Raw genomic sequence first — 26919 nt, forward strand, 5'->3', positions numbered from 1 at the left:
TCAGAGCGCAGGAGGTAGGCAAGGAATGATGCATGGTTCAGTGAGTTGATTGTCAATTAGTTTGGGTGTATGATGACAGTTCTACTTTCACTTTATGAGAAGGGTTAACTCAGGGGAACTGAAACAGGCAGGTAGAAAAGGTTGTGATGCATGCAACACAGAGGAAAATGCCACAATTTCATCTTAAACATCCTCCTCAATGAAATTGAATTCCAGGAAACAGACTGCTGATACCTGGGACAGACAAGCTGCCAAATAGGTCAGTTTTACCATGTGGAGGACGGTGGCACTAGTGCTGACTGACAGCTCTCTCACCTCACCCTCACTATTACTGAATAGCATAATTGAAACATCAAGTAACCTGATGAGGTTACACAAGATAGCATCCCCTTTTTTCTTTTTTCTTTCAGTATCTTGGCCGTTAGCATACCCTGAATCATCCCAAAGCAACATGTCCTAAAACTAACCCTTCACAACATGCTCCAGCTAAGGGACAATAAAACAAGGTGAATTATCTGCCCCAACAGCAATGACTAATATATTCATCTTTTAACATCCCTTCCTCTACTTTAACAGAAGTCAGTCATGTTGTAGGAGGTAGTGGTACACAATGCCTGCAAAAGGCAAATATCTAGGTTTATCTCAAATCTGAAATATCAGATACTCTTTAAAGAACAGGTCATTGCTCCCATAGGAATAATGCTGCTCTTGATGTAGGAAATGACAACACGTTGGGAGGAAGTCTTTGGTGTCAAGTTAGCAGGCATATGTATGCCATGAAGAACAACACACTACAAGCTTCCACTCCCTTCACTAATGCCAAGGTAATGCTATCCATTCTCAGCCTTCACACCATCATGCCCATAATACCAACCTTTGCTGAGCATCTTCCACAACAAAGAAAGGCAAAGAAAGATGGAAAAGAAAATGATGATGGAGGAAAGAACAGAGATGAAATTACATTTTTAAGCAAAGCTGAACCATATTGAAAGATGTGGGAAAAATGCAGATGTACAAAAATGGGTAGATAGCTGTCTCAAAGAGCTCCCAAAGGCTGATGAACTCAATGGCTACTTTCTGCACCATTGATTTTATATGAATCGATAAAAATGTTCATAAAGAAGAGGAAGATAAAGTTAAACTCAAACCACTCATAAGTTCCATCCATCATGTTCCTGTGCTCCAAATACTTACACTAACGACTTGATTTGTTTTCTCTCTCACTCCCACACACTACCTGAGACTTTGTGAATTATGATTGTGTGAATCCTCCTGAAGAGTTTTGAAGATGAGTCAGGCAACTTAGCATAGTTTTTATGCAAAGAAGAAAAGTTATTATCTTCAGCAACAAGTGGAAATGATTGTGAGGACAGGAGCAGGAGCAAGATGAATGATCAGTTCCCGGACATGCACTTCCTTATCACTTATTGGGGAGGGCTCAGAACCAAGTATTGCCAAACATACTCACAAGGTATTGATGCATCCATCACTATGACACTCAGCCCTTCATTTTATCTGCCTGCAGATCAAGAACATCTACAATGATATGGAGCAGTCCCAGAATGCCGGAGGAGTGCCAGATATTTGAAGCCTCACCTCTTTCAAAGAGGAGGCTGCAGAGCTGGCAGCGAAGCATTGTGACTGTTCTTCCATAGATGGAGAGATAGGTTTCCCACAGGAAACCTGTGAGGTTGTCTTCAGTCTACTGATGTCAAATACACTGACAGTGTGAACAGTTGTTCAGATCAAGGTAGAGCAGCTAATTCTTTCTCTTGTTTATTCCAGGTATGAGCAACCACTAGACCAAACCAAAGAGGAGATAGGCTTCACCAAGGGGCCCTTCCATCTCCTTCTCAGCATCCCACTCAACCACCACCATAACCACCACCCCATGAACATCACCAATACCTTGGGGGATGCATTCACCTGCACCCTGCACCTGCTCAGAGACATTCACTTGGATGTGGCTACTTTCTAGATTAGGTCTGGTCTCACAAACCAATGAGTATATCATGGACATACTCTGGTGGCAAAGGAAGCAATGCCTGAGATCTCTAACACATGGTTCCTGCTCAGCCCCATGCAGATGAGAAGTCTCTGTTCTCAGACATAAGCAAAATGGTTAGCCTGCAGAGATAGGTAGGGGAACACAATGCAGAGCTACCAAAGGCTATTAGTGGACTATAGTGGAGGCAGGAGAAATCCATTGGAATTCTGGCTCTACTTTATTAACATTTTTAGTAACCTCTTCAAATAGCTCCAACAATGAGAGACGGTACAGTCAAGTCCCATGGTTAAGGTCAGAATCACACTGCCCCTCCCAAAAGCTTTTGATTTAATAAATTTGATTGACTTGCTTCTAAATTTGATAGTCTTGCTTCTAAATTTGACTGACTAGCCACTAATTTTGAGTTTTATTAATTTTGCCACAATAAGTTGACCCTGCGTGCAGGGTAGGTTCATGGTCCTGGGTAGGGTGGTCACCTCCCGGGAGTTGGTGCAGGATATTGGACAAAAGCAGGTCAAACTGCAGAAGCTGTTGATCTAGTGAGAGTGAATGAGAGAGTGCCTGTTGTGTGGCCTCTGAGTTGTGTCACATCTTAGATGCCAGTGTGATTGTTCCTGCCTGAGTTAAAAGCCTAGATTAAATAAGTGGAATACGGGGAATGATCACTCCCTAAAATAGGTAACTCCAGACTCTGATGGGAACGATTCCAGGTGAGACACAGCCGTTGGGAAAACACACAGCCGTCGTGGCCAGTGGGTAAACACGATCGACCGACAGAGGATCTGTGAGTATAAACCTGTTAGTGTTATGGCAGGATAGGACGATAATTGGGGACTCCCAGGGTCTCCCATTAACCAGTATATGATAGACAGACATTCACTCATTGGACAGATGAGAAAGAGTGGGTGGGATCTGTCGCAGACCCTAGATAAACAGTGAAATTGGCTCATGGGCGAAAAGAAAGATAAGACCAAAAAATAGGTGTCCTTTTGGTCCATCAATTGGCTGGTCTCATGGGTCAGACTTTGGAATCCACAAAGAAATGGACCGAGGAAAAACAAATGCTTCAATCCGACTCAGGGAACTGGAAAAGAAAACTCAGTTCCTGAAGGATAGTCAGTGGGGATCGTTGCCACCTTACAATACCCAGGAGGGTCTGGTTGCACCCCCTGAACCGTCAGATGACCCTCCTGAGTAAATTAACTCTGCCCCAGTAACTCGCGATGGGGGAAGGAGCTAACACAAATGCAAAATATAAGCCGTTTACACCAGGAGAATTGCAACAGATCTTAGCTTCCCTGAGTCGCGCTGAATTAGATACCATCTGGGTGGGCCACCAACCGGTCCAGGTTGCATGCCCTCAGGACAATTGGCGTCTAGTATCTGACAGGTCTGACGTAGCCGATGCCGCACAGCAACAAGGTCAAGATTATAGGAGAGGCAGATGGACCCAGGACACCCCAATTAAAGCTGATATAGAGGATCAGCAGGAGCCCTTCGGCAGATTTAATGCTGAAATTCAGCGTGTTCTGGGGAAACCACCCACCAATTAGACAAAAATAACAAACACCAAACAACAGAAGGGGGAGGGCGCCTCCGAATATGGGGAGTGCCTTTTTAGGGTCTACCAAGGATGGTCAGGGGTTCCCCAGGGAGACTACTCTGACCGGGCATTCATTCAGGCTTTCAAGGAGGAGCTGTCTTCCACGCACTAGGCGGGTCCTAAAAATGGGGGTCGTCATTCTCCAAGACAATGGCGCCCTGTAGAAAGGGCAACTGGCGTTAAGGAGGACACAGGAGGAAATCACCCCCCACCCCAACCCCGTGCACGTGGAGCAGGAAAACTTAAGTGCCATTACTAAGACAAAATCCAGACACTTGTCACAATTGTGGCAAGATGAGCCACTTTGTCCAGGATTGTAGGGGGAGGAAACAGAACAACAGGAAGCCCACATATGTCAGTCAGTACTGTAGCAAAAAGGGGCCACTCTGAAGTCACTTGTTGGGAAAAACACGGCAATCCAACAAATACGGAAAATACATCGGACTGATATCCAGCAGCCCCCACGGTTAAGGGTAATAAGGAGGGTAGGATTTACATGTCTGCCCTGATAGAGGACAGACTGTGTGAGATGCTAGTGGACACGGGAGCCTCCATATCTATTACTGATCTACCCCTGCCCACAACTAACAAAACGATCTATGTGAAGGGGATTAATGGACAATGAACCCCTGCTTACTTGAGTGAGACCACTCCAGTAGAAATCAATAACCTGTATTTACCAATGTGATCTTGTGTATGTAAAGATAATGAAGGAACTATTATGAGAAATGATTTACTGAAGGAGTACAAAGTCCTTATAGAGTGTGGGAAGGATGAATTAATCTGGCCCCATCCTGATGGGAGAAAGGAAAAAAATGGGGACTTATGCGAGCCACTTGAGCACTGTCCAAGTCGCCTCCTCTAGAGGATAATGGCCTTGGGACCACTTGCACCTCTGTCCCAAGGGTATGGGCAGAGTCTACATTAGATACAGCGTTGATTAAGATCGATCCCATAGTCGTGGAGGATCTGGAACTCAAACTGCACCACCAATGCCCCATAAAACTTGAAGGCAGAAAGGCGGTTGTGGAAATTTTGAAAGGATTAGTGGAGAGGGGAATTCTCCGAGAGACTGTGAGCACTTCTAATTTCCCCACATGGCCGGTCAGTAAACCCCTGATGGAAGTTACCATCTCACAATTGATTATACGGCCCTAAACAGGGTCACTCCTAAATTACACCCTATAGTCGCCAGTCCACTTACAATCTTAAATAGGCTCTCCCCGAGCCACAAAATCTTTACTGTTCTGGATATTGCGAATGGATTCTGGTCTATCCCCTCCATTGTGACTCCCAAGATAAGTTTGCATTTACAGTCAGGATTAAACAGTATACCTGGACCCAACTTCCACAGGGATTCCATAATAGTCCAGCCATCTTTCACCATGTAATGAGTGAGGTACATAGGGAGATCAATCTGCCCCATGGCAGTGTGATACTCCAATATGTCAATGACATCTTCCTGGCTTCTGAATCCAAACCAAAACAGCAGGAGGCATTATACTTAGTCCTGAAGCACTTGCAGGACAGAGGGTTAAAAGCCAGCCCAAAGAAAGCTCAAATTGGGAAAACTAGAGTTCTTTACGTGGGACATTTAATTTCCCAAGGCATGAAAGAAATGCCTGCAGACAGGAAGACAGCTATGCAACAGCTCATAACAGTCCGTGATGTGAGAAATGTCTTGGACTTACTGCAGGAATTTTATCCCTGAGTTTGCCAAAGTTGTCAAGCCCATACAACGAATGGTAAAAGGGGATAAACCTGCAATAGACCCTGTTGACTGGGAACCAGAGCAAGACGACTTCTATACAAAACTGAAAGATTAGATTAGATTCTCTACAGTGTGGAAACAGGCCCTTCGGCCCAACAAGTCCACACTGCCCCTCCGAAGAGAAACCCACTCAAACCCATTCCCCTACCCTACATTTACCCCTGACTAATGCACCTAACACTGTGGGCAATATTGTATGGCCAATTCACCTGACCTGCACATCTTTGGATTGTGGGAGGAAACCAGAGCACCTGGAGGAAACCATGCTTAACAAAGTCCTATGTACATCAAACATGATATAGTACATGGTTTTATTTGAGTAGTCATAGAGTTGCTTTAGAGAAAGATGCTTCACATAATATTAAAATAATTTTCTATTTTTCTTTGAACAGTGAGCTGTAACCTTTTAAAGTCACAGACAAGGCCTTCGTTTTAATATCTCATCCAAAACACAACATCTCCAGCAATGCAGCATTCTTTCAGTACAACTTGGAAATGAGAGTCGAGATTATATGTTCAGCCTAAAGTCAGGTTTGAACCTACATTATTTCTATAACTCAGGGTACTACACCTTTGAATCTCAATTCAGTCAGAAAGCCATGTCTCCAACATGAATAATTGTAGAAGCCCCACGATCACCTCAAGGCAAACAATATCAAGATGGCAAATACAAATGATAAACAAACAAACTAAAAATTTCTGTATTGCAGACCATCTCATTTGGACAACCCTGCAGCCAACTCACTGACTATATTGAGGATGGTCCTAGCCAAGCATGCAACAGCTGATGTGTCCAGACAAAGACCAGAGGTGGCATAGTTACTTTCTCCAGTCACCAACAATAATATGGAATGCTGGTTTTGTTGACGTCCATGTCCATCTCACAGCAGATTCTTCAGTCAGTTAAATCACCTAAGCTAGGATATAGTTTAACAACAGACATTAAAGCTAAGGTTAAATTACCTTTGAATGTGAAGAAATTGCATAATTATTTGTAGAGGTTTAGCAATTTACCCGGGTAAATTCAGAATAAGTCAACTCTGAAGGATTCAATAACTCCTCTAGCTTTGTTTCCTCAACTATAATTCATATGGTAACCTTTGATAGCCAGACATCCCTCTTAACTCTGAGATGGAATAAAATCTCTGTAATTTAACAAAAGCTATTAAATAATTTACTTATTCCAAATATAAAATTGACATATCAAAATCAATTACATTAGTTCTTTGAAAAGCTAAAACACAAGGTAATTGATATATATTTAATTCAATCATGAAGAAGAGATTCATTACTCATCCTTTCCTTTATTACTTATTTAATATGCATAATGGCTGTAATTGTGAGATAAAATGGCTTTGTAAAAACACCTATCGTAATCTGGAACACTTGATTACTATTTTTATGACAGCAATTTACAATGAGTTTCTGTTTCACCATGGCAACGGCATTTATAAATGACATTATGTCAATATGATCTTTGAAATTATTTCCAGGAGGCCTAGCTTAGAATAAGCAACAACTCATTCACTCTCCTAAAAGTAGATGCATGCATTCTAAACACCGAAAGTAGCAGGCTATAGACACATCTAAATGAAGTTCAAAGCCAACAGATTAGGATAGTGCTCTACTGGTTTGCCATATCCAGTTGTGAAAAATATTGGTTAACCAGGCAACTAACAACACAAAAAATAACCCAATGTGTGAATGAAGAAAACAAGTCTGACATGTATAAGGCATGGCTTTAGTTAACAGTGTTGAAAATTGTATCTTGCAGGGACAACTAGTTACTACCAACCTACGCTTAGGGTGGAAGGAATGTTACCACTCTCTGAATGATGTGGGCTAATCCAAGGGCATCAACCTGAACACAGGGTCAACACATTCCTGATGAAGGGCTTATGCATGAAACATTGATTCTCCTGCTCCTCAGACGCTGCCTGACCTGCTGTGCTTTTCCGCGCCACACTCTCGACTTGGTTAACACAGTATGATTTCATACAATGACTCAGAGGAATTCACTGTGCCACTAAATGAAATTGATTTTTCTGTTTCCAGTGAAAATTTGGATGCAGACATTGTGTGTTATTAACCTCGGTTAATGTTACTTTTCTTTGAGTAAGAAATTATATCGGGGGCAGCACGGTGGCACAGTGGTTAGCACTGCTGCCTCACAGCGCCAGAGACCCGGGTTCAATTCCCGCCTCAGGTGACTCTCTTTGTGGAGTTTGCACATTCTCCCCGTGTCTGCGTGGGTTTCCTCCGGGTGCTCCGGTTTCCTCCCACAGTCCAAAAATGTGCAGGTTAGGTGAATTGGCTATGCTAACTTGCCCGTAGTGTTAGGTGAAGCGGTAATTGTAAGGGAATGGGTCTGGGTGGGTTACGCTTCGGCGGGTCGGTATGGACTTGTTGGGCCGAAGAGCCTGTTTCCACACTGTAAGTAATCTAATCTAATCTAAAATTGAGTGCATTGGGAGTAGAATTTCTTGATTCTGAAAAATGTAAAAGCTGAAATGTGGCATTGATCAAGTGGACTTTACTGATTCAACCACACAATACAGAAATTATACACATTACCTGTAAAAATAGTAGTAGCAGACATATTGTCCAGAATGCAAAATGATAAAATAAGATAAGGGTTTAAAGGAAATAGAAGATTACATAGATTGTATAAGGGATGAATTAGGATGAATGGATGTAAGTCTTATGTTTTGTTGTCGATGTGACATATGTCATGTGAAAAATGCAGTTTTGAAATGACGTTTAAGGGTGGAAGAACAGATAAACCATTTTTGTTTGGATAGTTGTCTAAAAGTGGAAAATTTTACTGCTTTAAACCAAGGAAACTGTATGGAGATGGTTACAGTTTTAAAAACAAGTTACTGGAGCACACTGTGAGCAAGGTGAGGGAAAATTGCAAACAAATCAGCACATGTGTGTGTGTGTTCAGAGCAGTACTCCTCAAAGACAGTCTTCTGATTGGCTTTTTGATTGACAATAGTTGCTGTGGGTTCAGAAAGGCTTGAGCATAGTGACAATGTCCTGTTTGGTTTCTGGGAAGGTGACTACAGCCTTGTGTCTGGACATACAGCAGGAACACCATGTCAGCAAAGTCAAAGCATCCACCTCTCTTTCTCTCCCTTCTGAGTATGGAAAAATAAAAGAAAACCCCTTGAGGCTAGCTACTTCTCTTCAACTTTCCTGTGTCAGGTGCTCTCTCTGTAAATCCCCTGTAAAAGGCAAAACCATCTTCAGAGACACTGGAAGGATGAATTCTCACCAGCAAAGAATCAAAAGGAGTAGAAATGAATTAAAAAGAACCAAAAGAATACAGCCTGACAATGTCCAAGATCTAGAGCCAACACAGGGACATTTTTTTTTCCCACCCATGGTATTTGTGTCTGGCCTTGTCTCTTTGATTTTCTTTTTGTACTTGCATTAGAATTTTAAAAGGGGGTAGATTTTAAACTTTAGAATTATAAATTAGTTTTTTTTCTTTTTTTTATCAAATCAAGCTTTGAAAATGAAAAGAAATACCTTTCTTTTATTATGCAAGAACTGCATTATTTTATTTTACTGTAGTTTTGATTGAGGTTGGAAATGGAAATGGACTGTTTAAAAACTAAGGATTGTGGGAGGGTTGCTATACTTTCTTAAAAACACTTATTGTCAGTGTTGTTCCCATTGTGATTTGTTCAACCAATGAGGCACTTGAACTGAACAAGGGAGTGTGTGCAATATGAGATTCGGAGAGCAACAAGACCAACATTAGTCTGTGGAGTGACAACCAGTTGTCACTGAGAAAGGTCTTCTGCCTGCCAACAGCTATGTGATTGGCTTCCAGGTAGCTAACTACATTGTTGGTGTAAACAAGATAACCGCAAGTCCTCAAACCTCTGTTATGGAAGATACTCTATATGCCTTTGCAATAAAAAAAAACAAAGTTTGAAGACAATCGGCTTTATTTTCCTTCACCTTTTGCTGTGAACTGTTCTTTTAGCCAATAGGTGAGAGATGTTATAGGTTGAGAAACAATTATTGGTGCCTCCTGTGGTCAAATGCAAGTATTTGGAGAAGAGACAAATCACTGAAAAACACATTCTGACAGGCCTAAAGGATCATCACAGTTATCCCAGTGGATAGGGAACATTCCCAGATTTTCCTTCCACCCGTAAGATAATTATTTTGTGTTTGTAAATTGATAGCTTTCTGCAGGATCATATTCCAGCACAATCTACAATCTCATGCTCCAGCATATTCTCCACTTTACCATTACTGTCAAGCCAAGGGCTCAAGCCTGGTTCCATGAAAAGTGCAGGAAGTTATGTCAGGAGCAGTACCGGGCATAACTAAAATTGAGGCAACAACTGGTAAAGTCTCAAAACAGGTCTACTGTCATGCCAGATCACATAAGCAGCAACTAATAGACAGAGGAAAGCAATCCCATAACCAATGGATCAGAGGAAGCTTTGCAGTCCTACCACATCCAGTCATGAATGGTGATAAACAGTTAAAAACCTCCCTGGAGGAGAAGGCTCCACAAATATTATTGTTGTCAAAAATGGAGGAGTCCAGTTAAAACAGTGAAAAAGATAAGGCTAAGCATTCATAATAATCTTCAGCCAGAAATGCCAGGTGGATGATTCATTTTGGTTTCCTACTGAGGTTCCCAATATCACAGATGCCAGTTTTCAGTCAATTCAATTCTCTCTACATGATATCAAGAAATGGTTGAAGGTACTTGATAGTGCCCTGACCACAAAATCCAGGCCATTGAGATTATTCAATAAAATAAAACCGAAGTACTGTTTCCTCAGTAGTTGCATTAAAGAATATTTCATGTGTAATAATGAACTGCTTCAATGTGCAGACAATGATTTCTTCTACATTAATCTTCTGGACACTAGCCATTAGTGCTCAATCTTGAAATGATGCAGCATTGTATTAATTCCAGCTGAAACATTTGAAAGGTTGCTTTGGCATGAAGTTGGCTAAAATTCAACCTCTGCCAATTAAATATTTATTAATGAAACTGAGTGAAGAAATTGAGTTAGAATACCAAAATTTAAAAGAATTTCAATTTAGATTAATGACTAAAAATGTAAACAATGCACTTGAGATCAATTCTGATAGCTTTGGAACAAGGCAAATGATCCTATTTTTGCCATGGCCCTCAAAATTAACACTTCAAAGAAAATTACATCTTTCTTTGTTTTCCGTGCCTCACGGATTCTCTGCCTCACCTTCTCAGATTTGATTTTACCCATAAGACTCATCTCCTGCTCTTACGACCTTATTCCCACCAAATATCTAACTATACAACTTAGTGACCTCGCATTATTTAATGCTTTTAAAAGTTCCTTCTCTTTAAGTATTGTTTCCCCTCCTTTCAAATATGCCATCAACAGTCCTTCCTAAATCAAACGTTGCAGTTGACACTTCTCCCCTTACAAACAATTGCCTCATCTCCAATCTCACTTTCTCGTCAAAATGTTTAAGCATATCGTTACCTTCCAAATGTGACCCACCTTTGCCACAAACCCATATTTGAATGGTCCCAATTAGATTATCCAGTTTGAAAAAGTAATGGTGCTACATGTGGGAATATGCAAGTTAACTGTTTTCCAGGGAATGACTTCCAGGTAGAGTATAATGGAAAATTGAAAATCTTATACTTCTTCTTATTTCTTTCTCACCATTTAGAAAACCAATGCTGGTGATAAAACAAATTGGGCAAATATCCATTTGTCAAGAACACAAGGATTTTACAAATTTTACTTGTTATAGATCATACCAAATATGCTCAAAATATATTAAGAAGGTAGTCTAGACCCTACTGTTTACTTATTTTAGAGGTAGGTGTAAGGCATTACATTCTAGATGCAATTTGATTGGCCAAACATCTCAATATTAAGTAAACACACTTTATTTTCATTCTACAGTAAAAATGTAGACAAAATAAAAAGAAAAGAAAAGATTTGGCTGAACTGTAACACTATCAAAATGATTAACAAAATAATAGATATATTAACTACTCTGAAATAACTGTTCCAATATAGTAGCATCCCATAAACACTCCCATGGCAAAAACAAATTCAGTAAAACAGATTGTCTCATATGCAATTCAACCAACAGGAGGATAACCCCTGCTTTTAGCTGTAAAAGAGAGAGAAATAAAAGCTTCTACATCCAGCTTCGAGACCCCAGCAACTGCAGAAAGCTAAAATTAAAAATCTTGCTTGATCCCACCCATTCAGGCTGCTTCTATTATTCCAACTTTAAAAACACCAAAACCTCACAAGCTGATTACTCTATTAGCTTTAAGTGGACTGATCTATACCTCTATGTCTATCATTCTTCATAAAAAAAGAACAGGACAAAACACACCTCCTAAAGACATAGTACTGTCACATGCTACTGCTGAGGATGAATTATACCAACTCAACAATCAGGGTTTTAGATTCAATTCTACCAACTCAACAACACTAAGATTTTTTGAAGCTTCATATTCTATTAAACAAGATACCCTTCCTTTAACTTTTTAAGCTATTTTAAATTATTATATTTTATGTCCTTGTTTACACATGCATCTGATGTTGTATCTTATCATTTATCTCAGTGTTAGCAGGAAATAAAATTTCTCTCTCACTCAACCTTGCAGTTGACTCCTTAATTTTGATTAGCTGTAGATTGTAATGAATGAGTGGTAGAGTTGTGTGCCAAAAAAAAATTAAAATCTTTCTTGTGGTTAACAAAGTGGAGCTGATTCACCCATCCTAACATGTTCATCAGCAATTTATCATTGCTCCATCTTGACAGTTCTGCCTTCAGCCTTTCAGGTTCTAAGCTCTGGAATTTGTTCCCTATACCACTTTGCCTCTCTTTCTAGTTCTATTTCTTTGTAGTCCTTACAATGTACCTCTGTGTCAAAACTATTGGTCACCTACACTACTGTCTACTTATTTTTATTAGTGCCAAATTGTATTTCATAATATCCCTGTAAAGACTCTTCGAACATTAAAATGTGCCTTACAAATATAATCTGTTGTAGTATTACTGCTGAAAATCCATTAAAACCAATGGTACACTGAAGTTAACATTGATGAATCGAGCACAAACTAGAGGATCAAGAATAATAGACTCTCCAGAGCAAAAATTGAATTTTTTATTTAATAGAAAATTTTATGGTTGTTGTAACTTTGTGACCAGAGCTGGAGCTTGAAAGCTGCACAGGTTGCAATTTCAAAGTTTAATATATCGGCATTTATTGTTCAATGGACATAGTGAGGTTTCCAATTACCTAAAGCATGAAAGTTCAATTATGCATTTAACATTTCATAGCTGTCAGATTTCTTCTTTGAAAAGGATAAAAATTTCTAGGAATGTCAGGGAGTGAGAACATGTTCATTTATTTAACTGTCTATCATAGACATGCACTCAGTCAACACCATCACTACTGTATACATAAGTCCTGACCTACCAAGAGGACGGAGAAAGTAAGGATTGCAGATGCTGGAGATCAGAATCCAAAGTGTGGTGCTAGAAAAGCACAGCCAGTCAGGTAGCATCCGAGCACCACAGGAATTGGGGTTTCGAGCATAAGCTCTTTATCAGGAATTTCTGATGAAGAGCTTATGATCGAAACATCAATTCCCCTGCTCCCCGGATGCTGCCTAACCAGCTGCACTTTTGCAGCACACACTTCCAACAGGACAGGCCCAGCAGAGGTTATGGCACACTGCTGTACAGTGAGACTGCATGAAGTCTCATGACGTAAGTTCAAACATGGGTAAGAAACCTCCTGTTGATTATCATCAACCACTCAACTGATGACTCAGTATGCCTTAATTTTGAATAGCACTTGGAAGGAGCAGTGAAGGTGGCAAGGGAACAGAATGCAATCTGGGGGGGAGGGGGGGTGGGGGGGAATCTTCAACATCCACCAACAAGACTGTTTCAGAAGTACCACCACTGACTAAGCTGGTCAAGTCTTAAAGGACAGAGCTGCTAAACTGGTCTTTTGTAGCTGGTAAGGGAGCCAACTAGAGGAAAAAACATACTAGATGACAACTTATCAAGCTGCCTGTTGCAGATGCATCTGTCCATTACATTATTAGTAAGAGTGAGCACCTCAGAGTCCTTGAGGAGACAAAGTCATATTGATACATTATGACCTTTCTAAATGGGATAGACTTCAAACAGATCTTGACCATCAACAGCAGCTGAATTATACACCAACGCAATCTGTAACCTTATACCCCAGTCTATCTACCACTACTATCAAGCCAGAGGATCAACTCTAGCTCAAGGAAGGCATGCCATGAGCAGCACCAGGCATACCAAAAATTGAGGTGTCAACTCCTTGAAACTACCAAACAGGACAACTTGCAAGCCAAGCAGCATAAGCAGCCAGTGATAAACAGAGCTAAGTGATCCCACAACAGATGGACAAGAAATAAGCTCTGCAGTCCTTCCACAGGCAGGAATGATGGTGGACAATTAAACAACTATTAGAAGGAGAAAGCGCCACAAATATCCCATCCTCAACTATGGGGCAATCCTGCACATCAATGCAAAAAGATAAGGTTAAAGCTTTCACAACAAACTTCAGCCAGCAGTGCAAAATCCATTTCAGCATCATCCAGAGGTCCCAAAATCACAGTTACCAGTCTTCAGCCAAGTCAACTCATTTCATGTGATAGCAAAGAATAATCAGAGGTATTGAACACTGAAAAGACTACGGGCCCTGACAACATTTCAACAGTAGTACTGAAGACCCGCAGAACTTCCTGTGCACCTTGCTAAGCTCTTCCAGAGCAAGATATCTGCCTTATCATGTGGAAGATTGCCCAGGTATGTCCTATACACAAAATGCAGAACAAATCCAAACTAGCCAATTACTGTCTTAATCAATCTACTCTTGAACATCAGCCAAGTAATGGAATGTGTCATCAACCGCGCTATCAAACAGCGCTTGCTCAGAAATAACCGACTCAGTGACACCCACTTTGGATTCCACGAGGGCCATTTGGGTTCCGACGTCATTACAGCCTTGGTTCAAACATGAACAAAGGAGCTGAATTCCAGAGGTTTGGTGACTCCTGACATCAAGACCACATTCAATTAAATGGAATCAAGGAGCTTTGGCAAAATTGGAGTCAATGAGAATCAGGTAAAAGCTCTCTACTAGTTGGAGTCTTACCTGAAAAAAAGGAAGATGGTTGTGGTTGTTGGAGGTCAGTCATCTCAGCTCCAGAACATCTTCATAAGAGTTCCTTCAGATAATGCCCTTGGGCCAACCATCTTCAGCTGTTTCATCAATGACCCAACCATCATATGGTTAGAAATGGGAATGTTCACTGATGATTGCACAATGTTTTCCACTTATTAGACACTGAAGAAGTCCATATTTCAATGCAACATGCTTGGGCTGACAACTGACAAGTAATATTCATGTCACACAAATGTCAGTTAATGACCATTTCCAACAAGGGAAAATCTAACCATTATCCGTTGACATTCAATTATATCACCATCACTGAATCCATCATAATCAACATCTTGGGGTTAATCATTGATCAGAAACTGAACTGGACTAATCATATGATCTATATGGACTTCAGTAAGGCATTCGACAAGGTTCCCCATGGGACACTGATGAACAAGATTAGATCTCATGGAATACAGGGAAAACTAGCCAGTTGGATACAGAACTGGCTCAAAGGTAGAAGACAGAGGGTGGTGATAGAGGATTGCTTTTCAAACTGGTGGCCTGTGACCAGTGGAGTGCCACAAGGATCAGTGTTGGGTCCACTACTTTTCATCATTTATATAGATGGTTTGGATGGGAGCATAAGAGGTATAGTTAGTAAGTTTGCAGATGACATCAAAATTAGAGATGTAATGAACAGCAAAGAAGGTTACTTCAGATCACAACGGGATCTTGATCAGATGGGCCAATGAGCTGAGAAGTGACAGATGGAGTTTAATTTAGATAAATGGGAGATGCTGCATTTTGCGAAAACAAATCTTAGCAAGACATAGACACTTAATGGTAAGGTCCTCGGGAGTGCTGCTAGACAAAGAAACCTTGGAGTGCAGGTTAATAGCACCTTGAAGGTGGAGTCACAGGTAGACAGGATAGTGAAGAAGGCGTTTGGTATGCTTTCCTTTATTGATCAGAGGATTGAGTACAGGGGTTGGGAGGTCATGTTGCAGCTGTGCAGGACATTGGTTAGGCCACTGTTTGAATATTGTGTGCAATTCTGGTCTCCTTCCTATCGGAAGGATGTGGTGAAACTTGAAAGAGTTCAGAAAAGATTTACAAGGATGTTGCCGGGGTTGGAGGATCTGAGCTACAGGGAGGCTGAGGGGTGACCTTATAGAGGTTTACAAAATTATGAGGGGCATGGATAGGATATATAGACAAAATCTTTTCCCTGGGGTCAGGGAGTCCAGAACTAGAGGGCATAGGTTTAGGGTGAGAGGAGAAAGATATAAAAGAGACATAAGGGGCAACTTTTTCATGCAGAGGCTGGTAAGTGTTTAGAATGAGCCACCAGAGGAAGTGGTGGAGGTTAGTGCAATTGCAAAATTTAAGAGGCATTTGGATGGGTATATGAATAGGAAGGGTTTGGAGGGATAGGGGCAAGGTGCTGGCAAGTGGGACTGGATTGGGTTGGGATATCTGTTTGGCATGGGCTAGTTGGACCGAAGGGTCTGTTTCCGAACTGTGCATCTCTATGACTCTATGACTCTGTATAAGTATTATTGCCACAAGAACAGATCAGTGGCTAGGAATCTTGCAGTGACTAACTCATCTACTGACTTTCCAAAACCCATCCACCATCTTCAAGACACCTGTCAAGAGTATGATGGAAAACCCTCCTCTTGTGTGGATGACTGTACCTACAAAAACACCCAAAAAGCTAAACACCAGCCAGGCTAAAGCAGCCCACTTGATTGGTATCATATCCGCAAAGAGTCTGTCCTCCACCACCATCTCATACAGTAGCAGCAGTGTGTATCGTCTACAGGATGCACCACAAAAATTCACCCAGTTTCCATAGACAGCACCTTTCATCCCCACTACTACCATCTAGAAGGACAAGGTTCACACCACAACTTGCAGGTTCCCTTCCAAACTAATTACCACCCAGACTTGGAAACACCTACCTTTCCTACTACTTTCTCAAAGATGTCATCTCTCGGATGAGGCATTAAGAAAAAGACCCATCCCCTCATATGTTAATTTTACAGAAAGGTACGTAGAATTCTGAAATTCCCATCCACTAACATCAATTGTAAGACTCAGGATCTGACCAAATCTGAACACTATATGTACAAGTGTTTTTTGAAAGGTTCACTGATTTATTAATTTATCAAAACATGTACAACAGATATTATACTTAACAAGGCAGTGGATTCAGTAGGTTAACAACACAATACCAGTCCTATGTCAGTGGGTATTGTCACTTCCAAAATTCCTTTTGTATCTTCTTTCTGCTTTCTGCATACTGTAGCACCAGGTAGCAGGTCTTCTTAACCTTTTCCAGCTCACACAACCTGATCGTAAAACCATAAGATCATAACAAATGGGCACAGAATTAGGCCATTTGAGGCTGCTCTGCCATTCAACCATGTCTAGTAAGTTTCTCACTGTCCTGCCTTCTTTCCATACTCTTTGATTCCCCCTTGAACATCAAAAACGTAACTGTTGCTGTCTTAAATATACTCAATGACTTAGCTTCCACAGCCTTCAGCAGCAATTAGTTCCACAGAGTCCTCCTCATCTCAGTTCTATAGGGTTGTCCTTGCCCCCTGAGGCTGTGAAAGTCACTCCTACCAGTGGAAACATCTTCTCCACGTCCACTCTATCCAGGCCTCTCAGTACCCTGTAAGTTTCAATCAGATCCCTCATCATCCTTCTAAATGCCATCCATGAGATCTCTGGTCTCAGATTGGACAAAGCAGTACATGATTAAATTCTAATTGATCCGATGACGCATGAACAGTGCATGGTCATATCCTGAAATCCATTCTTCCAGGATAGGGATGTGTTAGCACATTCTCTCAGATTTTGCTTCATTAACTTTGCTGCATCTGTGTCTGTTGTTACTTAGATCAGTTGCTTTTTGGGAGGCCTCCTGTTGGGTGATTTGTTTTACCACTGCAGCTTTTAAATGGCTATTTTACTTGTAAATCAGATTGCAAATTTATTTATAGCTTCAAACATAGAAATCAAACAAATACAGATGACTACTCAGTGGATAATATTTAAGAATCAATGTGTTTAATAAGTTTTAAAAATAATTCTCAGTTTTTAAAAGGTGGGCTGGGTAAAATATTCTTACGCATTCAGTTGGTACAGTCATAAGTGATCATTGTCAAAAGATATTGTACAGTTCCAAAACTAGTCACCCACTAACAAGGTTTTGTTTCCTGATTTCATGTTTTTCTGACTGAATCTCTGTTCTGAGGTAGATAGTTGCCATACAATGAGGTTGAGTTCTGCTGCCTGAACTGCTATGCTCTTCCAGCACCACTAATCCAGAATCTGGTTTCCAGCATCTGCAGTCATTGTTTTTACCTTCAAGACAAACTGGTCAAGAAGGCAAAGTCAAGAGGTTTGCATTTCAAAAAATGCTGTCTTCAATTTTATATTTCAAAGTAATATTATTTATGATATATTAATGCTAAATACCATTGTACATGGTAATCATAGATAGGGCAAGCTCTGACTTACTCGGCAAGAACTAAGCTGATATCTTTGTGTGTTCATGTCTATATGCCCATATGAGTTTTCCAGACCATAGTGTCTAACTCCACCCACACTGTGGTCTTTGGGCAGCATGGTGGCTCAGTGGTTAGCACTGTTGCCTCAGCGCCAGGGACCTGGGCTTGATTCCTGCCTTGGGCAACCACTGTGTGGAGTTTGTACATTCTCCCCGTGTCTGTGTGAGTTTTCTCTGGGTGCTCCAGTTTTCTCCCACAATCCAAAGATGTGCAGCTTAGGTGAATTGGTCATGGTAAAATTGTCCATAGTGTTAGGTGCATTAGTCAGGTGTAAATGTAGGGTGGGGGAATGGGTCTGGATGGGTTACTCTTTGAAGGGTCGGTGAGGACTTGTTGGGCCAAATGGCCTTTTTCCATTTTGTAGGGAATTTAATCTTTATATTTTGCGAACTGCAGGTTTGTAAAATGACTCCAACTTTACTACAGAGTCTTTAAGGCCTGTCACAATATCCTTGCCAAGCGTTTTCCCTTCATGCTTATAGTGAATCAAAGACTGTGTTGAGGAAGTGCTGTAGCAGGCATTTTATTTTTCTGCCTACAATCCATGATTTTGATGTAAAAATAAGAGGCTGGTGATGATAACACCTTGATGTACTTGAAATGTGGTTGAAAAGTGCAAAGAATTGGTTCTGCCAGGCACACTTCAAGAAGCAGTGATCAAACTATTGACCTTGGACAGTCAATCATTTAAGTCATTGTTGACAGGGGCATCATCTGAAATAATTTTGCCTTGATAGATAAACAGTTGAATTTCCTAGCTGTTCACAATGTCTATGGTGGATTGTAAATCTTTCAGGGTCATGTCTATTTTGCACATCCATTTTCTTTAGGACAGTATTAAAGCCAAAGTAATTTTCTATCTCAGAGAAACAATTGACAATGCATTGCATTGCTTCCTCTGTGTGTGATAGAAGGCACAATCAACAGCAAAAAGGATTTGTTCAATAAACTTTCTGTGACTTTGCTCTGTGCCGGTAGTCATTGCAGTTTGAAGGGACTGTCAGATTTGCCTAGTATCTTCTATGAATTATCCAAAGTAAAGAAAGTAAATGTCAATTACATTAATCTGTGTTCTATTCAAGTTCTTATATCCCAAGCTGAATTACTTCCCTTTATAAACAGATTTTAATGTTCTACATCATCCAAAGGAATGATGTGCTCAGGAAGTTGGCACACAGATGGCTTGTTAGTGGTCTGTCATCTCAGAACATATCATGTGGAACCAAAGCAAAAGCATGGTGATCATTTTAATTTCTGTCTAGTTAACAGCTTATTCAGCTATAACTGCTGCATCTTTGATTGCATTATTCAACTGGGGAATTGTCAATCAGGCATATCATTACTGTCTGAGATGTTCAGCATTCTGTTATGGGGCAACATGGTACCAATTTACCAGTGATTTACATGACACATTACATTCACTCCTCTTGTCAGTTAACCCACATTTTTCCTTATACTGAAGTAAGAAATGGAAACAAAATTCTGGAAGAAATAATTTATAACAAACACAAATGAACGCAACAGACTCAAGAACAACATGTGATCAAAATGCTAATGTTACTGGACATTAATGAAAGGTAAATTGGCAGAGAAATAAACTAGGGAAATGACAGAAAATAGATTTTTCTTTAAAAAATAAAATTAAACCTACTTTTAGGCTGAGCCCTTGGACAGTTCTCAGATTATATACAGTTCACAAAATCTTTCCCGTTCCTGTTCTGAATTAATTCATCTTTGATTGAAATAAACATTAGGAAAATCAAAACCATTGTTTAACCACAGCCCGCACATGCCCAAATGCAAGAATTAAAGCTTCTTTTTTAAATTAGTGATGCATTGGATGGTGCTTTGACACTAAATGTCAGGTTTCAAAGCTCTGTCCTTAGTGTAGTCCAAGTCTTTGTTCCTTAAGGAGCAATCTTTGTAGTAGAAGTGGGTGGAGGTATTTGTCTCATATGCGTAGGTGGATATTTCTGTACAATCAGGAAATCTACTTCTGACAGGAAGAGAGAAGATTGTAGAAGTTAAGATGATAGCATGAAGACTTTTGCCGCTTAAATATGTAAAGTTCTCTAAGACTGAGGGAGGTGAGATTTCAGACAGCTAGTTCTAGAGTCTGATGGTATAAAATGGGAGCTCAACCAGGAACACACAGCCCAGCATTAACCTATAGCAGAAAAACATTCTGTCACTTGAATTATTAAGACTGGCTAGTAGAAATCTCAGACAGATTCCACTGATGCCATTGCAACACAACCTGCACCTACTAATAGGGGCCACTGAATTTGGCAGGTGCCCTTTCTGCCTGCTGTCAGTGGATTCTAGGCTCTTCAGTAACTTGGAAAATTTGAGCCAAACATCCAACCTATTGATGTTAGGGGTGTAGAGAAAAAATTGCTAAGCTTCAAAAATATATCCAATAATCAAACTTGTTCTACTACATGCCACCAATTTCAACTAACTGCTAAAATGTTGCTTCTGACTAGCCTTGTAAAAACAGGGCACTCCAGCAGCTCAATGGCTCATTCTTGATTTCCAACACAAGGCTTGTGGTTTTAAATCTCACAGTGGCTCTTTGGTCCTTCAACTGCCATAGTTAGGTAGGTTAGGTATTTCTTTATTGAACTGCTAGATGAAGGAGTCAGAAACCAGGTAACCAAGAAATTCATGAGACAAAGAAACTAAAAGAACTCTGTATTGATGAAGAGGTAGTACTTGAAAAGTTAACTGGATTGAAAGTTGATCAATTCTTTGGACAAGATGAGCTTCATTACAAAGTTCTGAAGCATCTGGCTGGGGAGATAATGGATACACTGGTAATTATCATTTAAAATTCTATTGATTCTGAAAAGATACATGCAGACTAGAAACTAGCAAATTAACCTTACAGTTCAAAAAAGAAGGAAGAGGAAAATGGAGAACTACAAACCTGAATGACATCAATAGTGGGAAAAATCAATCATAAAAGACAACTGAACATTTAGAAAAGAATGGTAAAATTCAGCAGGATGGCCATGAATATAGTAAGCAGAAATTTAATTTGACAAACTTGTAGGAATTTTTTGAGGATACCACATGTAATATTTATAAAGAAGTAATTGTTGATGCACTGTATTTGACTTTCAGAGGCTTTGAATAAGGTCCCACATAGGAGGTTAGTGCACAAAATTAGAGTGCATGGTGTTGCCCAGTTACCATTCTCAACAGCAGTTATTGACTCAGTACAAAGAGGACAAGAATCAAGCCTGTTATCAACAAACCACTACCTTTAGTAGTGTAGTTGAAACAGACATATAATTCATACCATTTGATTGGAAAAGGTTAACAGCCGGCATGCAAGGCTAAAATGATGTTCCCACAACAGTCAACAAAAATAAAAGCTAATACCAAAGAATAGAAGCACACTCTGGCCAGAGGTTTTTCTCCTGGGTCATGGGGTCCTCTCCAAACTTCCAAATAGGGTCCATGACTTTGTGAAGTTTGTTGACACATCGAAATCCTTCATTTTTCTCCCTTTTCTTTAACTTCCCAAACAATGGTGTCTTGTTCTTGTTTGTTTCTGGCTCATCTGAGTGCTGGTGTCTCACTCCAAGGACACTGTTAAAATTACTTCACTACTCTTCCACCAAATAAAGATTTCCCCTTTTATCGTCCCTTAGAACTGAACCAGCTCAAACTGCCTTGAGCCAGCAGCTAGAACTCGGGTAACTTCAGTACACAACTACTGCCTTTATGTGTAAGCAGCCCCTGGCCATCAATTGCATGTGAGAAATATACTAGTATACATTGAAACTTGGTTAACAGTTATAAAGCAGAGCACAAGGATAAACAGATCATTCTCAGGATGGCAGGTGTTACCAGTGGGGTATTACAAGAATCAGTGTTGAGTTAACAGCTATTCACAGTCTCAATAAATGATTTGAATGTGAGGATCAATTGTAATATTTCCAAACTTGCTGATGACAAGCTGGGTGGAAACATTATGAGGAGGTGCAAAGAGGCTGCAAGAGGACTTGGACAGGCTAAGTGAATGGGCTAGAACATGGTAGATTCAAAATAAAGTGAAGAAGTGGATAGTTATTCACTTTAATCAAAAAGATAGGAACATAAGATACTGCTTATGATTTGAAAGGTTGAAAAGTGGAGCTTCCAAAAGAACCTGGGAGTCTCTGAGGCAAGAAACATTAATGAGCTGGTGCAGGTAGCAATATAAACGGAAATGGTATATTAGCCTTCAATGTAACGTAATTTGAGTAGAGTAATAAAACATGTGTTGCATGTGTAAACTAGATGAGACCTCACCTGGATTACTGTGTATAGTTTGGGCCTCCTTATATAATAGAAAGCATACTTGGCATAAAGGGACTGCAACAGAAGTTTGCCAGATTAATCACTGGGATAGCAGGATTGTCTGATGAGAGTATTTGAGCAGATTGGATCTGTATCCTCTCAAGTTTCAAAGAATGAGAGATGACCTTATTAAAACTTATATAATTATTGGGGTGTGAAAGAATGGATATAAGTAGGATGTTTCCCCTTGCTCAAAGTCTCAAAGTAATCTCAAAGTGAGGGTTTGGCTAGTTAACACTGAGATAAGGAGGAATTTCTTCAAACATTAGATGCTGAATCTTTAGAATTTTCTACTACAGAGCACTGTGGAAATCTACCATGGAGCATGTCCAAGAGAGAAGTTGATTTAATGGCATTACAGGATACAGAGGTAGAGTGGGAAAGTGGCATTGAGATTTATGATCACCAGAATCTCATTGATTGTTGGAGCAGGCTTAATGGGCTGAATAGCCTACTGAGAGAAAGTGAGGATTGCAGATGCTGGAGATCCGAGTCGAAACGTGTGGCGAAAAATAGCCTACTCCCAATCCTACTTGCCTAAATCCCTAATTTCACTTCAATAGTAACAAATCATAAATAGATTCTCAAAAATCATGAATATATAATTCCTTACAGAGACAGGCTTGTATGTTAAGATAGAGGATAAATTTGGTGCTATCTTGCATCTGCTTGTTATATTTATTAAGCATTAACTAAGTCCTAACCTCCAATTATATTTCAGTTTTCTGCTACAGATGGCAATTCTATTAAGGTTAATAAGTAAAACTTATATAAAATGTCACTCAATTATCTTGCTATTGTGTTGCATTAACAGTGTAAAGAAAATTACTGAATTAACATCGTATCTGAAAGGAGCAGCATAATTATTTCCAGTCAAGAACAACCCCTCAAAATCTCTTCACATTTTTTGCTGCAAAGACATTTAGATCTTTAAATAGATTTAACTAAAACTAAGACTGCTAATATGATGAAATGATTATATCTTTTCAGTGTTTAGGCATGCTAAATGTTGCGACAAGTATCTTCCAATGTGTGTCTTTTTGCACCCATCTCAATCCTCTGTTTTGATCACCCATACCATAGCTAAACTTGGACAAAAGCAGCTCACAGTCACTCACAACAGAGTCTTGCCAGTCTGTCAACAACTTGAGCCATGATAAGAAATTGGGAAAATTGTGTGAGGTGTTCAATGAAGATCTCCTTGACATCAGGACCAAAAACTACCATTTTCCAACCAAGTTTAGCACATCAAATTGAGATTCTTGCTAGTACCTGGCAAGAGGCCAATTAGCATGGGTTATCACTCATTAATAACTGCATGGTTGCTTAATTTTGCATCATTAAAATGCAGTCTTCTAATTAACCATGAACATGGGAATTCCCAACATGAAGCCAGAGTTGATACCTGAAGACTGCAGCTTGCCATATGCTCTTCTGGACCTCCAAATTGGATACCTGTCACCAACAAATCAGGGTAGCCCCATGGACAGCAGCCATACATACCCACAACTATGACCATTGGCATCTGATATGTACCATCAGATGGCATTATCATGGTACATGCCTGATCCACTTACAGAATATTTCTGAAATTCAACACTGTACTTTGAACTGCACTAGCACCTTTAATTGTAATGCTGCTGCATGGATGGTTTGCATTCTGCAATAGGAACTGAGGCCATAGATTCAAACAGGGTGCAGCTCGGAACTACCTGCTTGCACCTTTGGTGTTCACTCGTTTTGTTCCTAGTTGGATGCTCACAGCACCCTTGCCTTGCCCTTTGCCACTTTTCCCCTTTAGCGGCACCTTAAACGCTTACAGCATTTCAGTCATGCAATGCAGCTTAGCACAGACACAAAGCTAGGCTGCTTGTCATGCTTGTCAGCAGTCATCAGTCAAGGGGGTGGATATGTTGCTGAACAGCTATGTGCTACTTCAATGTCACAGTTATAGCATGTACCAGCTGCTTACATGGTAAAGACACTGCATGTGCTTCAACGAAATGGCCATGTGTCAAAATTGAAGTGGACCAGTCCTCAGTCAATTCAAAGGGCTGCCATCTATGTGGGGCTTCAGGCACAGTCAGTCAAGAGCATTGTCCTATCTCAGTTCAGAGGATTGGGCACAGTCACAATCAGCTTGGAGTGGTCAGCATCAGGGAGTCTCCTTTAAACTTTCCCTCTTTTACCTTAAACCTATGTCCCTTAGTAGTTGACATTTCTGCCCTGGGAAAGAAACTCTGACTATTCATTTTATCCCTGTTTCTTACAACTTTGTAAAATTCTATAAGCTCACTCCTCGGCATCCAGTATTCAAGTGAAAATAAACCAAGCAATATAACAAGCAAATTTTTATAGTCTATGCCCAGATCAATTAAAGCAAGCATACCATACACTTTCGTGACCACTTTATCCATTTGTGATGTCACTTTCAGGGAAATGTGGACACGTATGTCTAGACCTATCTTTATATTAAAGCTTCTAAGGGTTCTGCCATTTACTGTATATTTCATTCCTGTATTATTTGCAAAATGCATCACTTCACATTTGTCTGGAATAAATTCCATCTGTTATTTCTCCACCCAAATCTCCAGCTACCTATACCCCATGGTATTCTCTGGCAACCTTCCTCATTATCCACAGTTCTCTCAATCTTTGTGTCATCACAAACTTAGTAACCTGACCCATCCATAATTTCCTCCAATTCATTTAAAAATAACAAACAACAGAGATCCCAACATTGCTCCCTGAAGAACACCACTAGTCACAGATCTCCAGTCTAAAAGACACCCTTCCATTGCTATTGTCTGCCCAGGTGAGTAATAGGTTCAGGAACAGGGAAATCTATTTCTGAAACTCATGAAAACACTTTATCCCTGTAATCTCTAAGGAAAGATAAAAGTGACTGCACATTTAAAAGTTATTTTAGCATAAGAAGTATAAATCTTCAGGTGAATTGAAATTATGCATGTTTTATAAATGCTGAATATTGAAAGTGAATAAAAATTGTTGGGTTCAAATTACTAATTAATGATTCTGTGCAACTATCTCTCTGCTATTTTATTGAGACATTTACATTTCTATTCAGGTATTAGATGGATGAATGCCACAGACATATGTTAAGAAATGATTATGTCTGATGCAACATTTATATTCCTGAATCAACCCGACTGTCAAATTCCAAACAATGTAATATAGTAAATTTCCTGAAGAAAATATTATTTCCAGGTTTTTTTGCAGAAGATGGATTCTTGCATGAGTTGAAAGAAAGTAACTGCTGTCAACTGAGAGAATTAATTAAAGGAAGAAAAATAATACTTGCCACCAAAATGAACATTAATATCATTCATAAGACCATAGGAAATAGGATAGTACTAAACATCCAAGCCTCACACATGTTTGCTCCACAATCATGGCTGATCTTCTACCTCAACTCTATTTTACTGTCTGTTTTCCATGTTGTTTGATTCTATGAGACAGTCATAAATATACACAATGGGCAGTCCATTCACAAAGCAGTGGGGAGAGATTTTCAAAGAGTCATAGCCCACGTAACATGATAACCCCCTGAGTGAACAAATTATTTTTCAAAGAATTATAGAATGGTTATAGCAAATAAAGAGATCCTTCAACCTATTTTCTATGTGCTGGATTTCTATATGACCAATTACTTAATCTCTTCCATTCACTTGTCCTTTCTGTGCAATGCTACAATTTTTTTCTGTTCAAGTTCTTTTTATGTTCCATTTTGAAAGCTTTGTTTGTTCCTGCTTCGACTATATTCTCAGGTAGTGAATTCTAGATTATAATCACTCACTGTGAAAAACAAATTATTCACCTGTCATTCCAGTCTTAAATGATTGACCCTTTATCCTGAGACTGGGTATCTGTGCTCTCAATCCCAATGCCAGGAAAACTGTCAATTACCGCAGACTCCTGACTGTTTCAAAAAGATCACCTCTCATTATTCTATAAATATAGATCCAAATTACTCAGCCAATCAATATTCAACACTATCATCTCAGGAAATAGTTAGTGAAATGTCATGCAGTGACTGTAATGCAAGTTTATCATTCTTTCAAGATTGCTTGTGCTCCTGAAGTGGTCTTACAAAGGTTGATTACAATTTTAGGAAGATTTTCTTATGTGTGCACCTCTAGTTCTCTTTCAATAAAATTCAACATGGCATTTACCTTCATAATTGCTTGTTGTACCTGCCACGTTTCTGTAGTCTTTATACAATTGAGTGCCTTTTGGAAGTCTTGGGTATTATATCTAGTTCAAGCTTTTCTTTACTCTACTAGTTAGATCCTCAAAACGCCTAAGCAGATTTCTCAATTAAACCTCAAATACAATTTATTCCTTCATAAAATCATCTTGATGTGACAAAAAGAG

The sequence above is a fragment of the Chiloscyllium punctatum genome, chromosome 37, assembly GCF_047496795.1.
Source record: "Chiloscyllium punctatum isolate Juve2018m chromosome 37, sChiPun1.3, whole genome shotgun sequence".
In the NCBI taxonomy this organism is placed as follows: Eukaryota; Metazoa; Chordata; class Chondrichthyes; order Orectolobiformes; family Hemiscylliidae; genus Chiloscyllium; species Chiloscyllium punctatum.